General features: G+C 44.9%; 1 pseudogene; it reads right to left on the reverse strand.

Moving 5' to 3' along the window:
* Nucleotides 1-17,508: 17,508 nt before the first annotated feature.
* On the reverse strand, nt 17,509-24,459 carry LOC144254131 (cilia- and flagella-associated protein 144-like; annotated as a pseudogene).
* Nucleotides 24,460-25,821: the final 1,362 nt, after the last annotated feature.

Genomic DNA, 25,821 nt, shown 5'->3' on the forward strand with positions numbered 1-25,821 from the left:
GAGGAAAAGCACAGCATTGGCTGTTGTCAGGCATGAGGGGCTTTGTCTCTTTAGCATGGAAGGGGGTTGCCTGAAGGACCAGATCTTCCCAAGAAACTGAAGCAAGAGCCACTGCTGGGCCCTTTTTGGGCTCCAATTTGTTAATGAAGCTTGTTTCTTCTTGTCCCAAATGCCAGTCTAGTAATGAGGACATTTTTTTAAGAAAGGAAAAAAGAAGGTTTTGTTTTGTTTTAAAGGAAAAACACAGGAGACTACTGTTCTAGAGGCTGTGATTCTGTCCACTGGGGGCGGGGGCAGCAGACTTTTAAAGGGGTGTTTCAAAGACTACCTCCCAGGGTGCCCTGTTGGGGTCATAAGTCACTCATAGACTTGGTAGATGGCTGTTTCTCAATTCTTCTGGCACCATCCCTGTAGACCTGTGGTGTGTGTACTCAAGGACAGGTAACGTGGCCTAGGCTGAGCATAAGAGTAGCCTTGCTTCTCCAAGGTTAGGGATAGAGAGAGAAAAGAGAAAGGGAAAAGAAATTAGTTTTTAAAAATGCTTCAATGGCAGAGTATGAAGGGTTATTTTGAAGCATAAAGTGGACCCACATTACATGAGGAAGGGGTGGGCTTGTGCTTCTGGTTCTTATCTTCCCTAGACATGGACCCCTCCCTCTTCAGTGACTTTGGGTCAAGTGTCCCTTTGGGAACTGACAGGGCCAATTGTCCTCAGCCTCTAGCCTGCCTTCTGGGGTTGAGTCAGCACTGTCTGGACCTCCTGTGTCTCAAGCATGCAGTGCACTTCAGGGCCAGCTCAGCTTCCACAGCCCAGGTCTCCCAGTGTACAGGAGTGCAGGACGTTTTCAGGGAATCTGGACGCAGTTGGGGTCTGTGTGAAGCAGCAGTGGCATGCAGAGTCCCTGTCCCTCATTTCTCCCAGGAGTAGTGAATTTACCTGTTCACACTCTTCCAAATGTGCAGGAAGCAGGGTCTCCAACCCATTTTCCATTTGGTGCCTGGCAACTCCTCAGGGCTGGCAGCAATCCCCTAACATTCCAGTTCCTGAAACAGGCTGAAATTGAGGTGACTCCTGCATCCTCAGGTTGCTCTGCCTCTGAACTTCTTTGGGCCTGAGAGGGCTGCTCCTCCTCCATGTGCTGAGTGTCACTGACTTGGGCTCTGTCTAGCACAGGGAAGTAAATCTGCACGTGTGTGTTGCCTGTTCTTTCTCACTTTGCTGCCTTTTCTCTTATGTAAGTTTCTGTCACTTGAGTTATCTGGGGATGAAAAATAGAAACAAATCTTTATGTACCTTCAAAACTGGCTTTGAATAAACGGTATGTTTTTCCAATTTGACTTGAAATATTTGTGAGCATGTTTGTGCAAGATGAGCTAGAGTTCTTTTGTTTTTAGTAATTGTGAGTGCAGATTTCTTGTGAGTGGAAACACGAATGACTGGAAGTTCACCATAAAGTACTTATGAAATGCAAAAGGAAGGAAGAAAGTGTCAGGTCAGTGTTCTCTTTTTTGTCAGTGTTAAACCTGACTACCTTCCAGGGTAGTAGCTTAGTGGTAGAACTCTTATCTAGTGAGCCGGAAGCCCTAGGTTGAATCCCAACACCACCAAAACAAAACAAGAAAGAAAGTTACCCTTTATTTTATATTTTTTTTTCTTTAGAGAGAGAGAGAGAGAGAGAGAGAGAGAGAGAGAGAGAGAGAATTTTAATATTTATTTTTTAGTTTTCGGCGGACACAACATCTTTGTTTGTATGTGGTGCTGAGGATTGAACCCGGGCCGCATGCAAGCCAGACGAGCACACTACCGCTTGAGCCACATCCCCAGCCCAGAAAGTTACCCTTTAGTGTGGTGATTTTTATAATATGTAACAAAAAACTTGTCTATTGTAACCAAAAAGTTAAATTTTACAATGTATGGTTAGGTGGTACCAGTTTGGGTTATAAAACCTTATGGCTAAAATGTAGCCATCTTGAGCTGCCCAATATGAACAGGTTGTCCACATGTGGGCAGTAATGCTGACCCTGATCCTGGCCCTGGTCACACCCCCACATATAATCCTCCTTTTTCCTATGGATCACTGTAGCATCCCAAGTGATCCAGTCTTACCTATACACCTTCCCTTTGCCCTCCACAATTTTAAATTAGCCAATTGTGTGGATCTTGACCTGAGTTCCTCCAGTCAGAGCAAGGGTCAGTGCTGCACTACGGTCAAAGCAGGTGGATTTCCTTCCCACCCAGGTAATCTCGCTTGCCAGACTTTGTTCAGTAGCATGCTCCTCTGCAGAAGTCATGTTTGCCTGCCCAGCTACCTCCGAGTGCCCGTGTGATCCCTCAGAACAGCCTGGTATTGAAAAACCAGCCTCTATCTCAGAGCAAAGCCTATCCAAGAAAGGGTCATGACCTTTGTCCTTGGAAAAACCCACAGAGCACTCCTAAGCACATTCCCACCCTGTTAAGTTGTTTATCTACAAATAACAGGAGAGATCTGCTGTGCCAGGTGTCCCTGACTCAGTCAGGCTAGGTGCAAATCCATAGCAACCCCCTAGCAGCCACCAATCAGCATGAGACAGGGAAATACCTGGGATGCCAGGTGACCCTCCCAGTAGTTTATGGTGGTTGATAACATATTGGGAAACCATGTAGTTCTGCACGTACACCCCCTTGGCTCAAACCAATCAGTTCAAACCAATACCCCTTTTGTTCTGACCAATCACCCCTCCCCAACTTGTTCCCTCCAGTGAATGGGCTAATCATGTTTTAGAGTTGTTATTTGATTTTCCCGCGGTGTGTGATGATTTGCTATGATGTATGTGAAGTCCCTGCCCTCTCCAAAAAAATGTATAAAAATACTGCAAACCCTGGGCTCGGGGCCTCTCAGCGTCACCAGTTGCTGTGTGTGCACGTGGAGGACCGAGGTAGCTCGCAATAAACACCTCTTTGCTGCTTACATCGATCTTGGGTCTCTGGTGGTCTTTGGGGGTCCTGAATTGGAGCATAACAGTATTTCCACCAGAAGGAAGGAAAAGAGACAGAACATGATGAAGAAAATATTGATTTCTTTTTTAAAGCAGTCCTTATGCCTTTCTTCCCTAGGCACAAACACTGTATCAGTGTCTCTGAGCAGAGATTGCCCTTTGGAAACTGTACTGGATGCTGTGTCCTCGCCCACTGTCCCGTCTCCTGGCGTTGCATGTCCTCACTGCCTGGGGCTCCCATATCATGCCCACTGCTACCCTGTGCCCTGGACACTATATTTTTCTTCTAGGAATTTCATTGCTTCTGGTTTGATTCCCAGGTCTTTGGTCCATTTGTAGTTGACATTTGTGCAGGATGAAGAATGAGGGTCTCGTTTGGTTCTTCTACATATGGGTAATCTGAATCCCCAGCACCATTGGTTATAGAGGCTGTGTTTTCTCCAGTGTCTGGTTTTGGACATTTGCAAGGATCAGATAACTGTATCTAAATGTGTTTCTGTGTCTTCTAATGTGTACCATTGGTCCATGTGCCTGTTTTTATGTCAGTACTGTTATGGTTTGGATGTGAAATGTCCCCTGAAAGCTCACATCTGAGCCAGTGCATGAAGGTTCGGAGGAGAAACAATTGGATTATAAGAGTCTTGACCCAATAAGTGATTTAATCCCCTGATAGTGGTTAATTGAGTGGTAACTAAAGTGGTAGGGTGTAACTGGATTAGTTCTGAGAGCATAGCCAAGTAGGAATAACTCATGGCATTTAGGGTTGAAAGGTGACCTTGCTCAGGGATTAGGGTGGCTCCAGGTTTAGGGTGGATCCTGCAGTTTCACAACCTATGCCCAGCAACTGCCAATAGGAGAGCTTCCCTATCCCCAGGATATAAATACCACTGTGTGAATAAAAATTTGCACCTTGATCAGAACTCCTGTCTTGCTGTCATCCCTTGTGTCTCTTGTCCCTTCATTCCTCCCCGCCTAGGTTCGCCCTCATTGATGTCCTGCCAGTTGATGTCCTGCCGGTCGGGACAGATTAGGTAGAAATTCAGGTGTGGCTGTGGATATATATTTGTTTTGTAGATTTTTTTTGTGTATGTGTGGTGCTGGGGATCCAACCCAGGGCCTTGTGCATGCAAGGCAGGCACTCTGCCAACTGAGCTAGATCCCAGCCACACGTGGGTATACGTTTGTATCTGGCCAACGGAGACTCTTTCTCTGCTTCCTGATCAAATATAGGCTGCTCCCTGCCACATCTCCTTCCATGGTGTTCTGCTTTACCTGGTGCCCCCAGGAGTTGGTCAGCCTTCTGTGGACTAAGACCTCTGAAACCAAGCCCTCAAATAAACTTTTCCTCCTAGAGTTTTTCTGGTCGGGTGCTAAATTTAGTCACAGCAGTGAACAAGCTGACTAAAACTAGCACCAAGCCATTTCTTTTTCTTTTTTTTTTTTTAAGAGAGAGAGAGAGAGAGAGAGAGAGAGAGAGAGAATTTTTAATATTTATTTTTTAGTTCTCGGTGGACACAACATCTTTGTTTGTATGTGGTGCTGAGGATCGAACCCGGGCCGCACGCATGCCAGGCGAGCGCGCTACTGCTTGAGCCACATCCCCAGCCCACCAAGCCGTTTTTGTTGCTGAAGTATTTAGTATTTTGATGAGATTTCATTGAATCCTTGGGGCGCCTTTGGCAGTGTGCCCATGTTTATTTTGTAACCCACTAGTTTGGTGAATTTTTTTATTAGCTCTAACAGTCTTCTGGTGCAGCTTTGTGGACCTTGTCAGTTAAGATCCTGTCACTTATAAACTGTGGTGATTTGACTTCTTTCCTATTTCCTTCTCTTGCTTAATTACTCTGGCTCTTATTGAATAAGAATGTGTGGGCTGGGGATGTGGCTCAAGCGGTAGCGCGCTTGCCTGGCATGCGTGCGGCCCGGGTTCGATCCTCAGCACCACATACAAACAAAGATGTTGTGTCTGCCGAGAACTAAAGAATAAATATTAAAAATTCTCTCTCTCTCCTCTCTCTCACTCTCTCTTTTTTTTTTTTTTTTTAAAAAAGAATAAGAATGTGTGAGTGGATATCCTTGTCCAGATTTTAGAGGAAATACTTTCAGTGTTCCTCCATTCGCTGTGGTGTTGCATGGGATGGTCTTTATGATGCTGAGGTCAGTTCCTTCTGTCCCCAATATTTTCACTGTTTTTGTCAAAATGGGAGCTGTCTTTTGGTCAAAGTCTAACTTTCCAGACCACAAGCCTCCATCTTCTCTGTCCTTCCTAATCACCTATCTACACTGACAGCCTGTCTTTAATTCCTGGTTGATTCCCCCCTCTCATTTTTAGGCAATTTTTATTGCTGTGAGGAAACTGGTGATGATGGCTCTTGGTGCTTTGAGCTGAGAGGGCAGTTCATGGGGTGGGGAAAGCAGTTCCCTTTGGAAAATTAGGTTGGTTTGAGGTCTGTGGCAAAAATCTGGTTCAGGAAGAAAAGGTTGTAACATCATCTGGGGTGGGTGCTTCTGTGAGGGAGAAACAAAAAACATGAGTGCTGAAATGAGATTAATGGCAAAGGAAGTGTTATGGCATCTGGAACACATCAATGAATATCATGAAGAATAGAAATAAAAAATCTCTCACCAGAAGGTGTAAGAGCTAATAAGTTGTCCCCAGATAAGGCAAGACAGGACAGGCCTTACCTGGGAATCTTTAAAATTGCCAGAGTTAATTAGAAAGTTAAATATAACATTGAAGCTACTTAATGTCATCTGAGTTTTGTAGGATATCATTTTATTGGCATAACCTCTGTGTTTAATAGAGATTCCTTTATTTCTGTCACTTAGGGCTAGGTATTTATACAAGCAAATATCGAATAAACCTACCTATGTTAGAGATTAGGCAGATCTGTAGGCCTTAAACTGAGTAAAAACTTCTGCCAGCTGAGATGGCACACAAATGTAATCCCAGCAGTTGGGGAGGCTGAGGCAGGAGGATCTCAAGTTCAGAACCAGCCTCAGTAACATCCAAGGCATTAAGCAACTCAGTGAGACCCTGTCTCTAAGTAAAATACAAAAGAGGGCTGGGGGTGTGGCTCAGTGGTTGAGTGTCGTGAGGAGCAAAGTTGTGACATATGCAGTAGAGGGGAGAAATAAAGAATGTCCACATGCTTCTGCCCTTTTCAATACTTTGTTCACTCAAATGACTCAATACCATTTTACTCTATAGGTTTTTAATCAAGAAAATGACAATTTTTAATGCTAGACACTGCCATAGACATACAGAATTCATAGCAAACAATTCTAGATTAATTAACTCACAGCAAACAGTTCTAGATTAATTCTAAGCACTGCAAACACACTTAATCTTGACAGGCTAATGACAGACATTCCCTCTGTGTGCTAAGTTCAAGTGTCAGGTCAAAAACTCAAGCGTTAGGCTTTAAATCCAGCAGATGCACACTCACTCACACCAGGGTGATCAGGTCAGGAGCCAAGCCAGGCTTTTCCTGGGGTGGAGCTGATGGCCAGCTGAGGAGAGGTAGAGAGAAGTTGCGGCTTTCACCAGAGTCAAGATGTGGCTGTAGACTCTGAGAGCTGTGAGGATCATGCAGAGGATCAGGCAAACGATGACAAGTGATGGATGTCAGTCCAGATCCTCTTCAGGCTCTCCAGCTTGAGTGCATCCTTGTTTTGGCTGGCTGAATGTCTATTCATCTGCTCTATTATTTATACTATATTTGGGGGCCTTTGATTCCCCTTTCAATCCTTGGCAGCTACCACTGGATTTCTCCATAACATCATTTACCCCGGGGTTAGAAACACCTGGTCTGGTGGTCTCCCCCTGATCTTCTCACCTTTCCCTCTTATCAGGGGAGGACAACCTGCCAGAGGCTTTGCTCTGCTTATGGGGTGAGGGGAAGTGACTTGTTTGTGCCTAAGGGCCACACTGGAGGGCTCCTTAGGTGTGCCTGGTGAGACTGCAGGTTTTAAACTGGAGTTTTTAAGATGGAGTTGCTTAGGCTCACGCCTAAAGCCATGCTCACATCGAGTACCTCTGAGTTCACTCCCTGTCGCGACAGGGAGTGAACAGCAACAACAAACAACAAAATTTCTGACTCTGGGAGTTTCACTTGACAGTTATCAGGTACATCTTCTGGAACCTCTTGTGTGTAGACTCCAGTCTTGCTTATCCTTGGTGTGTGGCTGACAGGTGTACATGTGAAAGTCCATCAAATAACTGTTAGGGCTGAGGGTATACCTCAGTTGATAGAGTGCCTACCTTACATGAATAAGGCCCTGGGTTCAATCCCAGCACCTGAGAAAGAAAAAAAAAAAGTAACTATTGTTTCTTCTTTTAAATACCCAGAGATGACTGTGCTTTGGTCTTTAACTGTTTTGCTACATAGTTAAGATCCAGCTGGTCAAATTGACCTTTTCCCAATCTGTTGTTTAGGGTCAGCTGAGTTCTCAAAAGGGTCTTTCTTGGGGAACTTGAGAGCAGCTTTTTAGTTCTTTTAGTGCCATCTGCTGGGTGCCTGGGTCCCCTTGATGATGTGGCTTCCTTGGAAGCATCAGGGATGTCCTTCTTCTCCAGTGACCCTCCTCTTTGAGCAAGTGCACTGGCTGCCTTTTTGTTTTTTCAGTGACCACCCGCCCCACTCCCCGCCGCCCTTGGGAATTCATTTAGCCTAGAGTGGAAAGCTCTTGGGGAAGTTCCCGGGTTCCACAGTTGTAAGCTAACTCCGAGGGCAAGAGCCAAATACTGTTGTTCCTGGCCCTGTTACTTCAACCTTAATCTTTAAGCCTTGGTCTTAAACATTCAGCAAGCTTGTCTCACCAGTCTTAAAGTAACAGTGCTGGCCTTTAACTTAAATGCTTATGACTTCACAATCATATTACCCCGTTTATTTAACTGGGGTCTGTATTAGTACTGGAAGTTAGCATTATATACTATCTGTCTACAGATGGTGGCCTAGTATCTCAAATTAACTTAGGTTGTTATATTGAAATTTGTACTTCTGTAAGTCATTTAAAACAAATAACATTTAAAGTTTCCAAGGAAAATTCAAAATGAAATTAACAAGAGTAAAAACATGTTTAGTTTGTACAAATTTCTTGAACCTTGGCTGACATTTTCATTATATCCTATGTTTGAGATCACAGTAATCTTTACACCAAAGTCAATTGAACACAAGTTGAAATGAACTTGAGTCTGGCCTAGTTTGGGGTAATTCTAACATGTACTGAATAAGAAATAGAGCCATGTCTCTGGTATGGTGGAAGTCTTTACAAATCTTGAGTAATGTGTTCTAGTTCTGAAGCTGATCTTTGCCTCTTTCTTCAATAGCATTTTATGAAGTTTGCAAACATTGTTTTTTAAGTCTATGTGAATAGTAGCTGATACAGTGTGACATTCATGTAAAACATGAATCAAAGAAAGGCTAAGAGAGCTTCTAACTTTTTGTGGAAAAATGGCAAAATGCTTTTATGTGTCACAATATTAACCTTTAAGTAGATCAGGCTCTCATTTTCTTTGAAAAATGCATTTAATCTTTTTACCCCAGTGAAAAAAGGAACAAAGAAATTTACATCCATCTTATTGATAACAGGTCAAATTACCGAACATTAAATGATATAAACAAATCCTCAACATAATTTGCTCTACTTATAAGTCTAACATAACTATTACAGACAACTTTATTTATTTATTTTTTTTAAAGAGAGAGTGAGAGAGGAGAGAGAGAGAGAGAGAGAGAATTTTTAACATTTATTTTTTAGTTCTCGGCGGACACAACATCTTTGTTGGTATGTGGTGCTGAGGATCGAACCCGGGTCGCACGCATGCCAGGCGAGCTCGCTACCGCTTGAGCCACATCCCCAGCCCTACAGACAACTTTAGTTGGAGAACACCAGCTGGATGACATGGTCTTTTTTTTTTTTTTTTTTAAAGAGAGAGTGAGAGAGGAGAGAGAGAGAGAGAGAGAGAGAGAGAGAGAGAATTTTTAATATTTATTTATAAGTTCTCGGCGGACACAACATCTTTGTTGGTATGTGGTGCTGAGGATCGAACCCGGGCCGCACGCATGCCAGGCGAGCGCGCTACCGCTTGAGCCACATCCCCAGCCCAACATGGTCTTTTAAACTTTCTACTTTAAAGACTTGTATACCTGGAAGGTATAAACACATTCAATATACAAATAAGAGTAGTAGCACCACAATTGCATTGATGTTTTTCTATCAACCAAATTTAGCTTTTAAAGAATAATTTAGTCTCTGTAACATAATACAATATACTAGAATAACAGTTCTTTAATCGGAGTTGTACAGACCCTACTTCTGAGATAGTTGCTCTAAAGAATAAAACTTAACAGACACAATGTTAAGAGTAAATTAATTTCTCTTAATTTAAGAAATTCTTGTCATTTCAACACATATTAAACTTTGGTCTATATGAGTACATTAATATTTGACCCTAGTGAAAACCTTGAATAGCTTTAACTGATTGTGTTATTTTTAAAATATATATGTATTTTTAGTTATAGTTGGAAACAACAACTTTATTTTATTTATTTTTATGTTGTGCTGAAGAGCGAACCTAGCACCTTGCGTGTGCTAGGTGAGTACTCTGCTACTGAGCCACAACCCCAGCCCATGATTGTGTTATTTATATAAAACCACTTCGGTTATACACGAACATTTTAAAATTTCCCTGCACTTCAAAATTCACACAGACCTTTTTATCACATATTTTGATGCTTTTGTTGTTTACTTAGATGTATTACAACTTTACTACAAAGAGACTTTCTTTTCCAGAAAGAAAACATTTTATTTTTTTCTACTTAATATATTTTTATACCTAGAAACTTCTTTTTTCCCTCTATCCAAGCCATTGACTCCCTTTTAAAAATACAGACTCTAGGGGCTGGGTCTGTGGCTCAGTGGCCGAGCGCTTGTTTAGCACATGTGTGGCCCTGAGTTGGATCCTCAGCACCATATAAAAATAAATAAATAAAATAAAGATATTAAAAAAATTAAACTCATTCCCTATTAAGACTCTAAAATCCTTGTAAATTTATGAATTTAGAGAAATAACTTCATTTTAATAAGATGAAATACTTTTTTATTTATAGTACTCTAATTGAAATGCAGTTGAAACTTGGACCCTTGGTATATAGAATCATACCTTTTGGGAGTTTTGACTCTTTACTAAGAGAAAGAGTAAATAATTCACACAAAACGATGTTAAACCTTTTTTTAAAAAACAAATTTATGAAAACACCAATAATGTTTAAGTTATTTAACATTATGTGACCCTACTATGTAATTCAAGGAGTTAAGAGTACTTGATGATATTTAATGGTTAGCATTTTAACTTTGTAAATTAATTAGATGCCTCTGATGAACACATTCATGATAAATCCTATCTATGTCAGATCTAGTTTATTTAATTTTAAAACCCAAGATATTAGACAAGTGTATTGAACAGCATTAGCCATCTCTTAACCAAGACACAAAGAAAAGACCACCAACTCCAATTTTAAGTCAAATTTTAAATCAAATTGAAGGAAGCTTGTATTTGTGTACACTGCTGCCCGCCAGGACTGTCTCACCTGAAAACCCCAGGCTAGAGATCAGCATCCCAGCTCTCCAGGAACAAGGTTTTATAGCACAAAACGTTTCAAAGGGGGATGTCTTGAACTTACAGCTTACAGGATTTTGACAAGCATAATACAAAGCAGTTAGTAGGTTAATGATCTGCATGGCATGGTATGTCAGGGTTGGGAGTGAATCCCAACATCAGAGTTTATGAGGCACCACTAAGGTTTTAGAGAGGGTTGTCTTCTGGTCAGGGTGAGTTCAAGGAACAGGCAGGAATTCCAAGAGGTGAGTAGAAAAGCTGGCACCAGTGTCAGAGAGGAAACGGACCTCTTGGCTCCCCATGCAGCTCATGGGTGACAGGAGTTAGGGGGCCCTTGGAATACACCTGGGGCCCAGTCAGACCTGTGTGGAGTCCAGCCTGGAAGACTTGTGCCCCCAGTGACATTCATTCCCCCATGGTTACCTTGACACTTAGGACAGGGTTCAGAAGTTGCTGTTTTTGCTGGGGGCATTCTGTTTGAAATGTCTCTCCTACCCACAACAAAACCAGTGCCTTCTGTGGCTCCAGGTGCTTTCCATTCTATTTTTCTTTCTTATCCAGGTAGCTCACTCCTCTTAGGACTCTGACCAGTTCTCAGGCTTTTTCTTGTCTCTATGCTTTCTTTCATTCTTATTCTTCTGACCTCTGCTATCAGAGAGAGAAGTTGCAAGCCAGACAATATCGTCTGAGGATAAACCAGGGCCATATGCCAGTTCTTGTAATTTCCTCTAAATGTCTGGGGCCAACTGAATGATAAATGTATCCTTTAAAAGTAGTTGGCCCTCTATGGATTCAGGATCCACGGAGGGCCAGCTTGGAGGCAACTTACTGCCTCCAAGTCTCTCCATGCAAATAGGGGGACTTCCCTGAGGGCCTTGTACAATTTCATTGACCTTGGAAACATTACTGGGCTTTTCTTTGATTTTTCCTGAGGGCATCAGTGATGATCATCCGGAAATGACTAATATTCCAGGCATTCTGTTCATCACTCAGATCTTAGTCAAGATTGTTCTGGCAGCTGCTTGTGCTTGAGATGGATAATTAGGTTTGCTTCTAGTTGGTGCTGCTGGGTCATGAATAAGAAGGCCATCCCCTATCTCTTTAGCTACTTTTAGGGTACCTCCTTCTCATTGGAAGTTAACTTTTGGTTAAGTAATAGCATTATTTCTTTCCAGGTGAGGTTGAACACCTGTCCTTTGGTCTGAAATGCCTCAATATATTTTTTTTCTGGATCTTTGAAAAACCTTCCTAGATTTATTCTTACCTGTTTTAAGTCTTGTACGGAGAAAGGTGCTTGTGCTCTAACTGGTCCAAATCCTCCCCTTGCCATCACCTGTAGAGGTGGTATGTTTGATGTGCCTTTGGGGCCAGGGTTTGGAGGGCAGGAGGACTACCGATACTGCTGATAGATACCAGCAGGAGATGGAGGTTTAGTGGGTCCCCCTGATTTCTCTCCCTTAGTAGGTGATTCCTTAAGGCCTTCTCCTTTCATGGCAGTGATTACTGAGGTGAGTCCTGGTAGCATAAGGAAATGAGGCACTTTTTTTAAAAAAAAAATTTTATTGGTTGTTCAAAACATTACAAAGCTCTTGACATATCATATTTCATACATTAGATTCAAGTGGGTTATGAACTCCCATTTTTTACCCCAAATACAGATTGCAGAATCACATCGGTTACACATCCACATTTTTACATGATGCCATATTAATGACTCTTGTATTCTGCTACCTTTCCTATCCTATACTATCCCCCCTCCCCTCCCCTCCCATCTTCTCTCTCTACCCCATCTACTGTAATTCATTTCTCTCCTTGTTTTTTTTCCCATTCCCCTCACAACCTCTTATATGTAATTTTATATAACAATGAGGGTCTCCTTCCATTTCCATGCAATTTCCCTTTTCTCTCCCTTTCCCTCCCACCTCATGTCTCTGTTTGATGTTAATATTTTCCTCCTGCTCTTCCTCCCTGCTCTGTTCTTAGTTGCTCTCATTATATCAAAGAAGACACTTGGCATTTGTTTTTTAGGGATTGGCTAGCCTCACTTAGCATAATCTGCTCTAACTCCATCCATTTCCCTGCAAATTCCAGGATTTTGTCATTTTTTAGTGCTGTGTAATACTGCATTGTGTATAAATGCCACATTTATTTTATCCATTCATCTATTGAAGGGCATCTGGGTTGGTTCCACAGTCTAACTATTGTGAATTGTGCTGCTATGAACATCGATGTGGCAGTATCCCTGTAGTACGCTCTTTTAAGGTCTTCAGAGAATAGTCTGAGAAGGGCAATAGCTGGGTCAAATGGTGGTTCCATTCCCAGCTTTCCCAGAAATCTCCATACTGCTTTCCAAATTGGCTACACCAATTTGCAGCACTTGTTGTTGTTTGACTTCATAATGGCTGCCAATCTTACTGGAGTGAGATGGTATCTTAGGGTGGTTTTGATTTGCATTTCTCTGACTCCTAGAGATGGTGAGCATTTTTTCATGTACTTGTTGATTGATTGTATGTCCTCCTCTGAGAAGTGTGTGTTCAGGTCTTTGGCCCATTTGTTGATTGGGTTATTTGTTTTCTTATTGTTTAATTTTTTGAGTTCTTTGTATACTCTGGATATTAGGGCTCTATCTGAAGTGTGAGGAGTAAAAATTTGTTCCCAGGATGTAGGCTCCCTATTTACCTCTCTTATTGTTTCTCTTGCTGAGAAAAACTTTTTAGTTTGAGTAAGTCCCATTTGTTGATTCTAGTTATTAACTCTTGTGCTATGGGTGTCCTATTAAGGAATTTGGAGCCTGACCCAACAATATGTAGATCGGAGCCAAGTTTTTCTTCTATCAGGCGCAGAGTCTCTGATTTGATATCAAGCTCTTTGATCCATTTTGAGTTAACTTTTGTGCATGGTGAGAGAAAGGGATTCAGTTTCATTTTGTTGCATATGGATTTCCAGTTTTCCCAACACCATTTGTTGAAGATGCTATCCTTCCTCCATTGCATGCTTTTAGCCCCTTTATCAAATATAAGAAAGTTGTAATTTTTTGGATTGGTCTCTGTGTCCTCTGTTCTGTACCATTGGTCCACGCGCCTGTTTTGGTACCAGTACCATGCTGTTTTTGTTACTATTGCTCTGTAGTATAGTTCGAAATCTGGTATTGCTATACCACCTGACTCACACTTCCTGCTTAAAATTGCTTTTGCTATTCTGGGTCTTTTGTTTTTCCATATGAATTTCATAATTGCTTTATCTATTTCTACAAGAAATGCCCTTGGGATTTTGATTGGCATTGCATTAAACCTATAGAGAACTTTGGGTAATATCGCCATTTTGATGATGTTAGTTCTGCCTATCCATGAACAGGGTATATTTTTCCATCTTCTAAGATCTTCTTCTATTTCTCTCTTTAGGGTTCTGTAGTTTTCATTGTATAAATCGTTCACCCCCTTTGTTAGGTTGATTCCCAAGTATTTTATTTTTTTTGAGGATATTGTGAATGGGGTGGTTGTCCTCATTTCCATTTCAGAAGATTTGTCACTGATATACAGGAATGCCTTTGATTTATGTGTTTTGATTTTATATCCTGCCACTTTGCTGAATTCATTTATTAACTCTAGTAGTTTCTTTGTAGACCCTTTTGGGTCTGTTAGATATAGTATCATATCATCTGCAAATAGTGATAATTTAAGTTCTTCTTTTCCTATTTTTATGCCTTTAATTTCTTTTGTCTGTATAATTGCTCTGGATAGTATTTCAAGAACTAAATTGAATAGAAGTGGTGAGAGAGGGCATCCCTGTCTTGTTCCAGATTTTAGAGGGAATGCCTTCAGTTTTTCTCCATTCAGAATGATGCTAGCCTGAGGCTTAGCATATATAGCTTTTAAGATGTTGAGGTAAGTTCCTGTTATCCCTAGTTTTTCTAGAGTTTTCAACATAAAGGGATGTTGTACTTTGTCGAATGCTTTTTCTGCATCTATCGAGATGATCATGTGGTTAAGTCTATTGATGTGGTGAATAATATTTATTGATTTCCGTATATTGAACCAGCCTTGCATCCCAGGGATGAATCCTACTTGATCATGGTGCACAATTTTTTTTTTTTTGATATGCTTTTGTATTCGATTCGCCAGGATTTTATTGAGGATTTTTGCATCTATGTTCATTAGAGATATTGGTCTGTAGTTTTCTTTCTTTGAAGTGTTTTTGTCTGGTTTCGGGATCAGGGTTATGTTGGCCTCATAGAATTAATTTGGAAGATCTCCTTCTTTTTCTATTTCTTGAAATAACTTGAAAAGTTTTGGTATTAATTCTTCTATGAAGGTTTTGTAAAACTTCACTGTATATCCATACGGTCCAGGGCTTTTCTTGGTTGGTAGTCTTTTGATGGCTTCTTCAATTTCCTCCTTCATTATTGGTCTGTTTAAATTGTGTGTATCTTCCTGACTCAATCTGGGCAAATCATATGACTTAAGAAATTTATTGATATCTTCACTATCTTCTATTTTATTGGAATATAGGGTTTCAAAATACTTTCTAATTATCTTCTGTATTTTTGTAGTGTCCGTTGTGATATTGCCTTTTTCATCCCGTATGTTGGTAATTTGAGTTCTCTCTCTTCTTCTCTTCGTTAGCATGGCTAAGGTTCTGTTTATCTTATTTATTTTTTTGAAGAACCAACTTTTAGTTTCATCAATTTTTTTCAGTGTTTTTTTTGGTTTCAATTTCATTGATTTCTGCTCTGATTTTAATTATTTCTTGCCTTCTACTACATATGCTGTTGTTTTGTTCTTCCTTTTCTAGGGTTTTGAGATGAAGTGTGAGTTCATTTATTTGTTGGTTTTTCCATTTATTGAGGAATGAACTCCAGGCAATGAATTTCCCTCTTAAAACTGCTTTCATTGTGTCCCATAGATTCCGATATGTTGTGTCTGTATTTTCATTTATCTCTAAGAATTTTTTGATTTCCTCCTTTATGTCTTCTGTAACCCATTGATCATTCAGTAACATTGTTCATTTTCCAGGTGATGCAGGATTTTTCCTTCCTTCTTTTATCATTGATTTCCAGTTTCATTCCATTATGATCAGATAAGATGCATGGTATTATCTCCACACCTTTATATTTACTAAGAGTTGCCCTATGGCTTAATATATGGTCTATCTTTGAGAAGGATCCATGTGCTGCTGAGAAGAACGTGTATCCAGTTGATGATGGTTGATATATTCTATATATGTTGGTTAAGTCTAGGTTATTGATTGTATTATTGAGTTCTATAGTTTCTTTATTCAGCTTTTGTCTGGTGGATCTGTCCAATGGAGAGAGCGGTGTGTTGAAGTCACCTATAATTATTGTGTTGTGGTCTATATAACTCTTGAACTTGAGGAGAGTTTGTTTTATGAATGTTGCAGTACCAGTGTTTGGTGCATACATATTGATAATTGTTATGTCTTGTTGGTGGATGGTTTCTTTTAACAGTAATAGTGTCCTTCTTTATCCCTTTGGATTAACTTAGATTTGAAGTTGATATTTTTTAAATACAGAGTGAGAGAGGAGAGAGAGAGAGAGAGAGAGAGAGAGAGAGAGAGAGAGAGAGAGAGAGAGAGATTTTAATATTTATTTTTTAGTTCTCGGCGGGCACAACATCTTTGTTGGTATGTGGTGCTGAGGATCGAACCTGGGCTGCAAGCATGCCAGGCGAGCACGCTACTGCTTGAGCCACATCCCCAGCCCCCATGGAGTTGATTTTTATTCGATATGAGTATGGCGACTCCTGCTTGCTTCCGAGGACCATGTGAGTAGTATGATTTTTCCCAACCTTTCACTTTCAACCTGTGTATGTCTTTTCCTATCATATGAGTCTCCTGAAGGCAGCATATTGTTGGATTTCTTTTTTGAATCCAGGTTACTAGCCTTTGTCTCTTGATTGGTGAATTTAAGCCATTAATGTTTAAGGTTACTATTGATATATTGTTTGTACTTCCAGTCATGCTTATTTATTTATTTATTTTAATATGGCTCATTTTTCCTTTTTAGTTATTTTTTTTTCTTCCCTTTACTGAGTTACCTCCTAATGTTAGTTTTGGGTGCTGTTTTTCAATTCCTCTTCTTGTAGTGTTTTGCTCAAAATGCCTTGCAGTGCTGGTTTTCTGGCTGCGAATTCTTTAACTTTTGTTTATCATGAAATATTTTAATTTCATTGTCAAATCTGAAGCTTAATTTTGCTGGATACAGTATTCTTGGTTGGAATCCATTATTTTTCAGCGTTTGAAATACATTGTTCCAGGATCTTCTTGCTTTCAACGTCTGTGATGTAAAATCAGCCGTTAACCTAATTGGTTTACCCCTGAATGTAATATGCCTTCTTTCTCTCATAGCTTTTAATATTCTCTCCTTGTTCTGTATGTTGGATATCTTCATAACTATGTGTCTTGGAGTTGGTCTATTATGGTTTTGTATGTTTGGGTCCTGTAGGCTTCCAGGATTTGGCAATCCATTCCATCTTTCATATCTGGGAAGTTTTCTAGGATTATTTCATTCAATAGATTGTTCATTCCTTTGGTTTGAACCTTTATACCCTCTTCTATCCTGATGACTCTCAAGTTTTTTTTTTTTTTATGACATCCCATATATCTTGGATAGATTGCTGGTGATTTCTTAGCTTCCTTTCTGTGTTGACTATATTCTTTTCAATTGGAATATGGAAGGGAAAACCTGTTCAGTTCAAAGGCCCCCAAATCAAGCTTATGCGGTACTTGTGGAGAATTTAGAAGTTATTCCCCATATATTGATTAATAAGCAATTCCATCTCAATTCAGTTGTCATAAGATTTGCAGCAGGTTTGCTTTCTAGCAAAACCACCTTTATTTCCCTAGACAGCACACTGGGCGCTCAGCGCGAAAGCCAGCTCTTCTGCGGAGAGCTACTTGCGGTGGTCCTTCTCCCCCAGGAGCCACAGTTTGACCTTGTACAGAGTGATGTCCTTGTAGACCTGAAGTGGTTCAACCTGTGGTCCTGGCGCTCCGGGCTGACCTAGATGGAGGCAGGGGCAGCATAAGCTGGTCAGGAGGGGGAAGACCTGGACCCAATCTGGCCTCCTTGACCACGGGTGGCCCCAGGGTTCTCCTGCTCAATGCTGCTAGTGAAACTGTGACACCAGCACTTAGAGCGACCCGAGAGCAAGGGGCATCACCTCCGCAGAGCTGGGGCTCCGCCCTGCCGGCTGCCTACATGGAGGGAAGCCTGTGGGTCACCCGGGAAGTCCTAGGTTCCGGGGACCTTGCATCAAACGCCCCGGTTCATTGTGTTTTCTCTTTTCCTGGTACCTGGTCTCATCCCAGCTTCCTTCAGGGAAAATGGAAGCTGAGAAGTGACCCCACCCCACCTCTGGGCCCCAGGAAGCGGGACTGCAGCACATCTGGGGCTGGTGCCCCTGGCTGCGTGGACACAGGGAAGGCCGATTCCTGGCTTCCTTCCTGTGAACTGTCCAGTCCTGCAGGACTAACGGAGCAGGGCAGCTGCTTGCCCCATCGTGGCCCAACTGCACTGCGGTTCACTTCCCTTTCTACACCATTTCCTCTTCCTTCTGAGGCAGGCGGGCACCACAGCCAGGCTGCCCAGAGCCAGCGGGCCTCTGTGCTGGGGTGCCAGGGACAGCTGGGGGCGGTGCTGTGCCTGTCCCCTGACAGCATCCGCAAACACTAAGTGTTCAGCAGGTGCTTGAATGGAAAGGGAGTGTGGGGGGGGTCACAGGGAGCCAGGGAGAGGGAGGACCTCAGCACATGCACCTTAGAGAAGCTGCCCTGAGAGTCATTCAGGGACTTGCTCATCCCATCCCAGTCTGCAAGTGTGTGAGTGTGAGTGTGTGTATGTGTGAGTGTATGTGTGTGTGTATGTATGTGTGTGAGTGTGTGTGGGGGGAGTGTGTGTGTGTATGTGTGTGAATGTGTGAATGTGTGTGTGAATGTGAATTGTATGCATGAATGTGTGAGGATGTGTGTGTATGTGAGTGTGAGAGTGCGTGTGTGAGTGTATGTGAGTGTGTATGTGTGGGCATGAGTGTGTGTGAGTGTGTGTATGTGTAAATGAGTGTGTGATTGTGTGTGAGTGTGTGGGGGAGTGTGTGAGAGTGTTATGTGTGAATGTGTGTGAGTATGTATGTGTTTATGTGTGAGTTTGTGTATGTGTGTGAGTGTGTGAGTGTGTGTATGTGTGTAAGCATATGTGAGAGTGTGACTGTGTGCATGAGTGTTGTTGTAATGTGTATGTGGGAGTGTGAGCATGTGTGAGAGTGTGTATGAGTGAGAGTGTGCGTTATGTGTGTATGTGTGTGTGTGTGTGTGTGTGTGAGAGTGTGACTGTGTGTATGAGTGTTGTTGTAATGTGTATGTGGGAGTGTGAGCATGTGTGAGAGTGTGTATGAGTGAGAGTGTGTGTTTTGTGTGTATGTGTGTGTGTGTGATTGTGTGTGTGTGAGAATGTGTGTGTGTATGTGTGAATGTGTGTGAGTGTATGAGTGTGTTAGTGTGTGTTGTGTGTGAGTGGGTATGTGGGAGTGTGTGAGAGTGTGTTATGTGAATGTGTGTGTGTGAGTGTATGTGTGTATGTATGAGTGTGTGTGTGAATGTGTGAGGATGTCTGAGTGTGTGTGAATGTGAGTGTGTATGTGTGTGTAAGTGTATGTGTGTAAGTGTGTAAGTGTGTATATATGTGAGTGTGTATGTGTGTGAGTGTGTATGTGTGTGAATGTGTTGTATGTGTGTGTGAGGTGTGTGTATGTGTGTGCATGAGTGTGTATGTGTGTGAGTGTGTGTGTGCATGTGTGAGTGTGTGTGTATGTGTGTGTGAGTGTATGTGTGTATGTATGAGTGTGAATGTGTTGTATGTGTTTGTGAAGTGTGTGTATGTGTGTGCATGAGTGTGTATGTGTGTGAGTGTGTGTGTGCATGTGTGAGTGTGTGTGTGCATGTGCGAGTGTGTGTGTGTGTGCATGTGTGAGTGTGTGAATGTGTGTATATGTTTGTGTGTATGTTTGTGTGTGTGAGAGTGTGTATGAGTGTGTGTATGTGTATGAGTGTGTGTTGGTGTGTGTGAGTGTTTGGACACGCATCCCACATGAGGATATATTTTCAGCAAGTGTTACCCAGAGACACAAGGCAAAGAGGTGCCCACTGAGCCTTACTTACCAGGGGTCCCTGGGCTGAGGTTGGGGTGCTCTGAACAGGGCGAGGTCCTGCCAGGGACAGGGTCCCCACATTGGGGCCCATGGAGCACATCAATCACGTCCTCTGCCCCAAGCACAGTGCTCTGAAAGCCCAGCTTCTTTACCTTTGATGTTCCCACAACACTTGGATCTAATCTGGGGGGCTTACTTCCTTCCTTGCTCCCTGTTGCCACCTGAGGGCACTGTCCCCACGTGTGTGATGGACAGAATGAGTGCCGGCAGGCCCCTTGGGACTCAGACACAGCATTCTATCCTGGAGGCCTAGAAGGGCCTAAGCAGGGCAGGCCTGGCTGGGCCCCACACTCGTCCTTCCTGTGGTGTGTGCTGACTGCAGGAGACGCCCTGTGGTGCAGGGAGCAACCTTCCCATGGTGCGTGAAGCCCCCAGCTCTCTGGAGCTTTGCTAAGATGCCCACTGTCCCCTGGGCTGACTTGTCTTCACCAGGCTCCCTTCCCTCCCACCTCCTTCTCACTGTTCAAGGACTCTCCTGGACCAAACTCCACTCAGGCCGTCCTCCTCTTAAACCAGGCCTGACTTAGGGCCTTCTGTGGTCACCTCTGCATCATCCAGTTTTAGCAAAACTCCAGCTGAGCAGTGTAGCGAGAGCCACCACCCTGGGTGTTGACTATCCTGGGTGTTTGTGGGCTCCTTGCCATCTGTCCCCCAGAGCAGGTCTGGTCCCTGCCCTGCCTTCAGCAAGAATCCAGCCAGGTCAGCTTAGCCAGGACCCCTCACCCAGACGTTCCCCCCAGTGATTCCCCCCTCCCAGACCTCCATTCTTAGCTTGTCCAGCTGCCCACCCTACTGGAGCCTCTGCCCTAGCCACAGCCCCCCTTGGATCAAGCCTTCCGTGTGGTCTTTAGAAATCACTGATCCCTGATTCTTTATTCATGTTCAATCAAGGTCTTGAGCAGTTTCCTCTGAAGTCCCCTCTTTCACTGATAGTTAGATCTCTATGGCTGTCCCTTGCCTCCGTGTGGCCTTGCTTCTCCAGCTCTGAGCCACACCTCCTCCTTTTGGGGTGAGCTCTGTGAGTGGTGGGCCCCCTGGGGATGTCTTCCTGCCTGGAGCAGCACCTGACTGTCCTGGCCAGGGCTCAGGGATTCCTTTCTGCTCTTCCCCATCTGCATCACAGGAGCCCAGCCACGTTTACTGAGCAGTTGCTGTGTGCTGGGCACTGTCCCAGGTACTGCTCCTCTCAGCAACCCTGTGAGGCAAGTTCTGTGATGTCCCCATTTATGAGCAGGATCAGCACCACACAGTGGCTTAGAAACTCACCCCAGGTCTCAGGATACCAAGAAGGACAGAATTCAAGCCCCTACCAGCTGGCTGCCCACTCTGCTCTCAGCTACTGCCCACTCCACCCTGTGTTCCTACTGCTGCCCGGAGCAGGGGCCTCACTTACCAAGGACTCTGCCTCCCAGACGATTTCCTGACTTTCCATCTGTGTCTCTGGGTACTTCTTCCTGGGTCTCTGAGCAGCATGGTGAACGAGATTCAGAAACCTGACTGGAGAGAAGTCTCCGGTTAGAAGCTGCCCGTGTCCTTTTCCTGGCCACACCACTCCAGGGCCACAGAATTCTGTGTGCAGAGCCAGGGCCTGAGACAGGGGCGTCTGGTTCTCAGCCATGTGTCAGCAAATGTCAGCAAATGAGTGCAAACTGTGCCAGGCACTGTTCTAGACCCTGGGGCAGGGCTGTGACTGACATAGGTCCCCGGGGAGTCCAGGGCAGGCAGGGACAGAGGTCAACTCCTCTGTTCTCAGAACATGAGGATGCTGCTCTCCTGTGCCTCTCCATTATGCAGGGTCCTTCCACAGCCTCCCACCTGACACCCTGGACCACCTGTGCCCACCTGCTCCAACAGTCCCACATCCCCTGCCTGACGGAGGCACCTGTTCTCCATGCTGTCGCCCATGATCCCACCCCACACACTGGTGGAGGCACTTACAGGCTGCCCTCTTGCCTTTTGCCTGATTGTGTTGAGACCCCCAGGCCCACCCCACTGCCTGTCACCAGGTGAAAGTGGAAACATGAACAGGACTGTGTTTACTGATCATGATGAGCCGGGTTCAGCTCTAAGCACCTGTGGTGTTTTGCTTGGTCCTTCCAACAACTCTAAGAAGTGGGCTGAGAGGTCAACAACCTGGCCGAAGCCTGCAGTTAAGGAGTGGCAGCACCAGGACATGAATCCAGTTCCTAGGCCTTCAGAACCCACCCGTGTGAGTAACGTCTGAACATCTGTGAATGAACGACTCCTATCTTCAGGCCATGGGGACTCTTGCGGATGACAGTAATGAGTTGGCATGTGTTTGCACATCAGTCTCTCTGAGCCTGGTCAGTAGAGTAGTCTTGAGACCACAGCAGAGGACCCTGAGGTTCCCTGCAGCGACTCTGCCTGCGAGTTCTCTGAGCCCCCTGCCTCTCTCTGCCCCACCTCACGAAATCTCCAACCCAAGGACTTACCATCTTCAGGTTCCTCCAAGTTATCATGCCACTACATGGGCTTCTTGGTGATTGTGTGAATTGGAGAAGAGCAGGGACACAGTGCAGGTCAGAGCACAACCCCTGCCTCCCGCCACTCACCCTAGACCAGGCTCCCATTCTGCACCCACGTAGTGCCTGGGCCTAGGGGGTTCTGGCTGGGTGCTGGGAACAAGGTCCCACAGCTCTCCAGGACTTAGGATCTGGCCTGGCACTGTCCAGGGCAGTGGCCACAAGCCACAGTCTACTAAGATTTATGTTTGTTTATTCATTCACTCATTTATTGATTGCAGTGAGCTAACCCTAACCCTAACCCTAACCCTAATCCAGCCCTCTTTTATTTTGAGAGCTGTCTCTGTTGAGGTCATCCTTAAACTTGCAATCTCCCTGCCCCAGCCTCCCTGCTGCCAGGATACAGGTGTATGCCACCATGCCCAGGAGTAAAAAGACTTCTGAGCATGCACCCCTAAGATATGAAATGTTTATGTCATCCGTATGTAATATTATCTGCATATTAGAAAAATATAATATTTTTCTTTACAGTACAAGTAAACAGAAATGCAGTCTACAGTATTTTCTCACTTCACCACAGTGGCCACATTAATCCTGTGCCCAAGGGAAAGAACTGGAGGAAATCACTTTTCCCAGAATGAATGTGGCCTGAGGGATTATTTAGCTTGTTGGAATGAACCAACTTAAACAGAAGTGAATTTTTCTGCTGAAATCAGTGATGGGGACAGAAGACAGCCAGAAGAGTTCTAAGCAAAATCAAGTCACTATGTCTCCTGCAGATGGCCAGGCTGCAGGGGTGCTGGCTATGGAGGTAGAGAGTTGGGGGGAGCTCAGGGAGGAGGAGCAGGTGGGCAGGTACCATAGGGGGCTGTGGAATGAGCCGTTCAGAGGTAAAGAGGAGTTTGAGAGGGAGCCTAGCAATGGTGGTGGTGAGGGGGCAGGCCCTACTGTATTTGTGGAAGGAATTGGGAGGAGGTGAGGCTGGAGAGGGGCAGGTCCAGTCGCTGTCCAGAGGGTGTAATTAAGTGAGAGGTGGGTACACCCCCAGTGTATCATGGAGTCTTTCCCTGAGGTAGAAAACAGTCAAGGGTCAGGGGAAATGTGAAGCAGCAGCTATTCTGCTTCTGTGACTGCCAGGAGTGTGGACTGGTGGATGGAGGCCGGGGCTGACTCAGGCTTCTCGCCTGGGGAAGGAAGGGCCCAGCTGCCTTGTGCTGCCACAGGGTCTTCTGGAGAAGCAGAGGGTGGGCAAGGGATTCAGAGCCCCTAGCTTTCCAGAGGGCCAGTTTGAGGTCCCTAATGGTGAGTCCAAGGGAATTTAGCCAGGAGGTCATCAGATGGCAGATCTGGGGCTCATCTGAGGCCCAGTGTCCTTTAGGGGCTGCTGATGCTGCAGGATGAGATGGATCTCACAGGAGTGTGCAGGGTGAGAGGAGTGGAGGGGAGGGTGCTTTTACCTGGAGGACAGGGAGCACTGCCCAGAGTCTATTCTCCTGACCTTTCCAAAGAAAGGGCTATGATGATGTTAAAATCCTAAAAAACCCTTTAGTGTATGAAAATGAATCCAAAATATAACAAAAACAAAATATAAAAGCCCTGAAAAATGTAATTCCATCAAAGACAAAAATATTAAAAGCCATTTCCAGTTGGGTGCCATGGCACATGCCTTTAATCCCCAGAGCTTGGGAGGCTAAGGCAGGAGGATTGAAGTTCAAAGCCAGTCTCAGCAACTTATGGAGGCTCAAGTCTCAAACAGAACATAAAAAGAGCTGGGGCTTTACTGAGTGCCCTTGAATTCAATCCGTAGTACCCCTCCCCCAAAAAGCATTCCTTTTTACATGCAGTATATTTGATCTCATTGTGAGGTGGATGCATTTCAATGCATCTGATGTGTCTCAGGAGGCCAGGCGGCCCTGGAATCCACCCCTCCTGGACACCAGAGATCAGGGAAGGCCTCTCCCTGCTGCCTGTTCGCCCACAACCCACCCCAAAGTGTCCCACCTCTGTTTCCCTAGTCCTCACCCTTGCACAGGGGATTCACGTGGTACTCCGTGTACAGCTTCTGCGTGCACAGCTCTTGCAGGTACTGTTCCCGCAGGAACTGGTTCTGATGAACCTGGTCCTGGATCGCCCTCTCCCTCTGGTGTCCAGCCATGGCCTGGCCATGCTGGTGCTTGGGGCTCTCTAAGTGCCCTCTGGCTGGGGCGGTGCCCGTTCTTCTGCCATCTCCTGACAACAATGTCCCAGCTGTCTACTGGCAACAGAGTCCTGGTTGGAATGCTCCAGTCTCCAGCCCTGGACCTCCCTTGGGCAACCTAGTCCCCTGACTCCACCCAGATCCCTCCTCCCAGGGCCCCAGGCAGGCACTGGACTCACCTGCCCCAGCTTCTCAGGTCAGAACCTGGGTACTAGAGCTGCCCTTGGACATCATCAGGGAAGGGCTCCAGGTCCAGTGGGGAGGCCCAGGTAAGAGACTGATAGCTGGATCTCACCTTGGCCAGTCATTTCCTAGAAAAGATTTAGGTGGTCTCCAGGAAGGGTGGATTCCAGGCTGAGTGTGGGGCTGTCATCCTCCTGTGACCCCTGGGTCCACCTGCTCAGGCTGCTGGGAAGACAGTCCCAGAGACTGTGACCTGCACCCACAGTAGGAAGACCATCTCCCCTAGGTGAGTGTGTCAACCCTGCTGCCTGGTTGGGGAGGCTGGATTGTGGGTGGGACTGGATTATGGGGACCTAGAAGGGAGAGCTGGGAGGAGGATAGGGGGTATAGATGGGGGAGTGACGGGAAAGGGGAGCCAGATGAACAGTGGGGAGGCGAGTGGGTGGTCTGGGAGCAAGAGAGGAAGATTGATCCCACTATTCACAGGCTGCCCAGCTGCTCCAGCTGCTCCAGAGCTGGGCTTCAGGGTGGTCCTGGGGTTCAGGATGGACTTAACACACTCAGAGGGACAGTGTGGGCAGTGCCTTTATGCAGAGGAGACGTGTGACAGTCACTAGGGCCCAGTGAGTAACAGGTGATGCCTGGGCTCAGATCCCTGCTAGAGCCATGAGGCCCTGGCAGGTCCTGTGGTCCCTCCCCTCCTCTCCCTACTCTGTCTTCCATGTTGACTGTCGACTGCTGACACAGAGTAGGTTTAGGGCCCAAAATAACCACGTACAGAGATGCCTGGAGAGGAGGGCAGGTCCTTCAGAGGCGCTCTGCCTGTCCACTCAGGGAGAAAGGACTGAGGGAGACCCTTGGGGGTTGGGGACCCAGAGCGAGACGTGGGAGGCTCCAGGGCAGTGGAGAATGGGTTTGCTTTTCCATCCCACCCGGGTCTGGTCCTTCACAGCTGGTGTAGATCGTGGGGCCTCATCTCCTGAGTCTGACTGCAGACCAGTTAGGTGGCCTGGGGACGTTTGGCCTCCTGTTCTTCTCCTGGGGGTGTGGACACCCACAGATGACGGCTTACTTGCAGAATCACAGCACTGCTGAGTGAGGGACCAGGGGTTGGAAGTCCTTAGATCCTGAGGTCAG

Source organism: Urocitellus parryii, chromosome 1 (genome assembly GCF_045843805.1).
Source record: "Urocitellus parryii isolate mUroPar1 chromosome 1, mUroPar1.hap1, whole genome shotgun sequence".
NCBI lineage: Eukaryota > Metazoa > Chordata > Mammalia > Rodentia > Sciuridae > Urocitellus > Urocitellus parryii.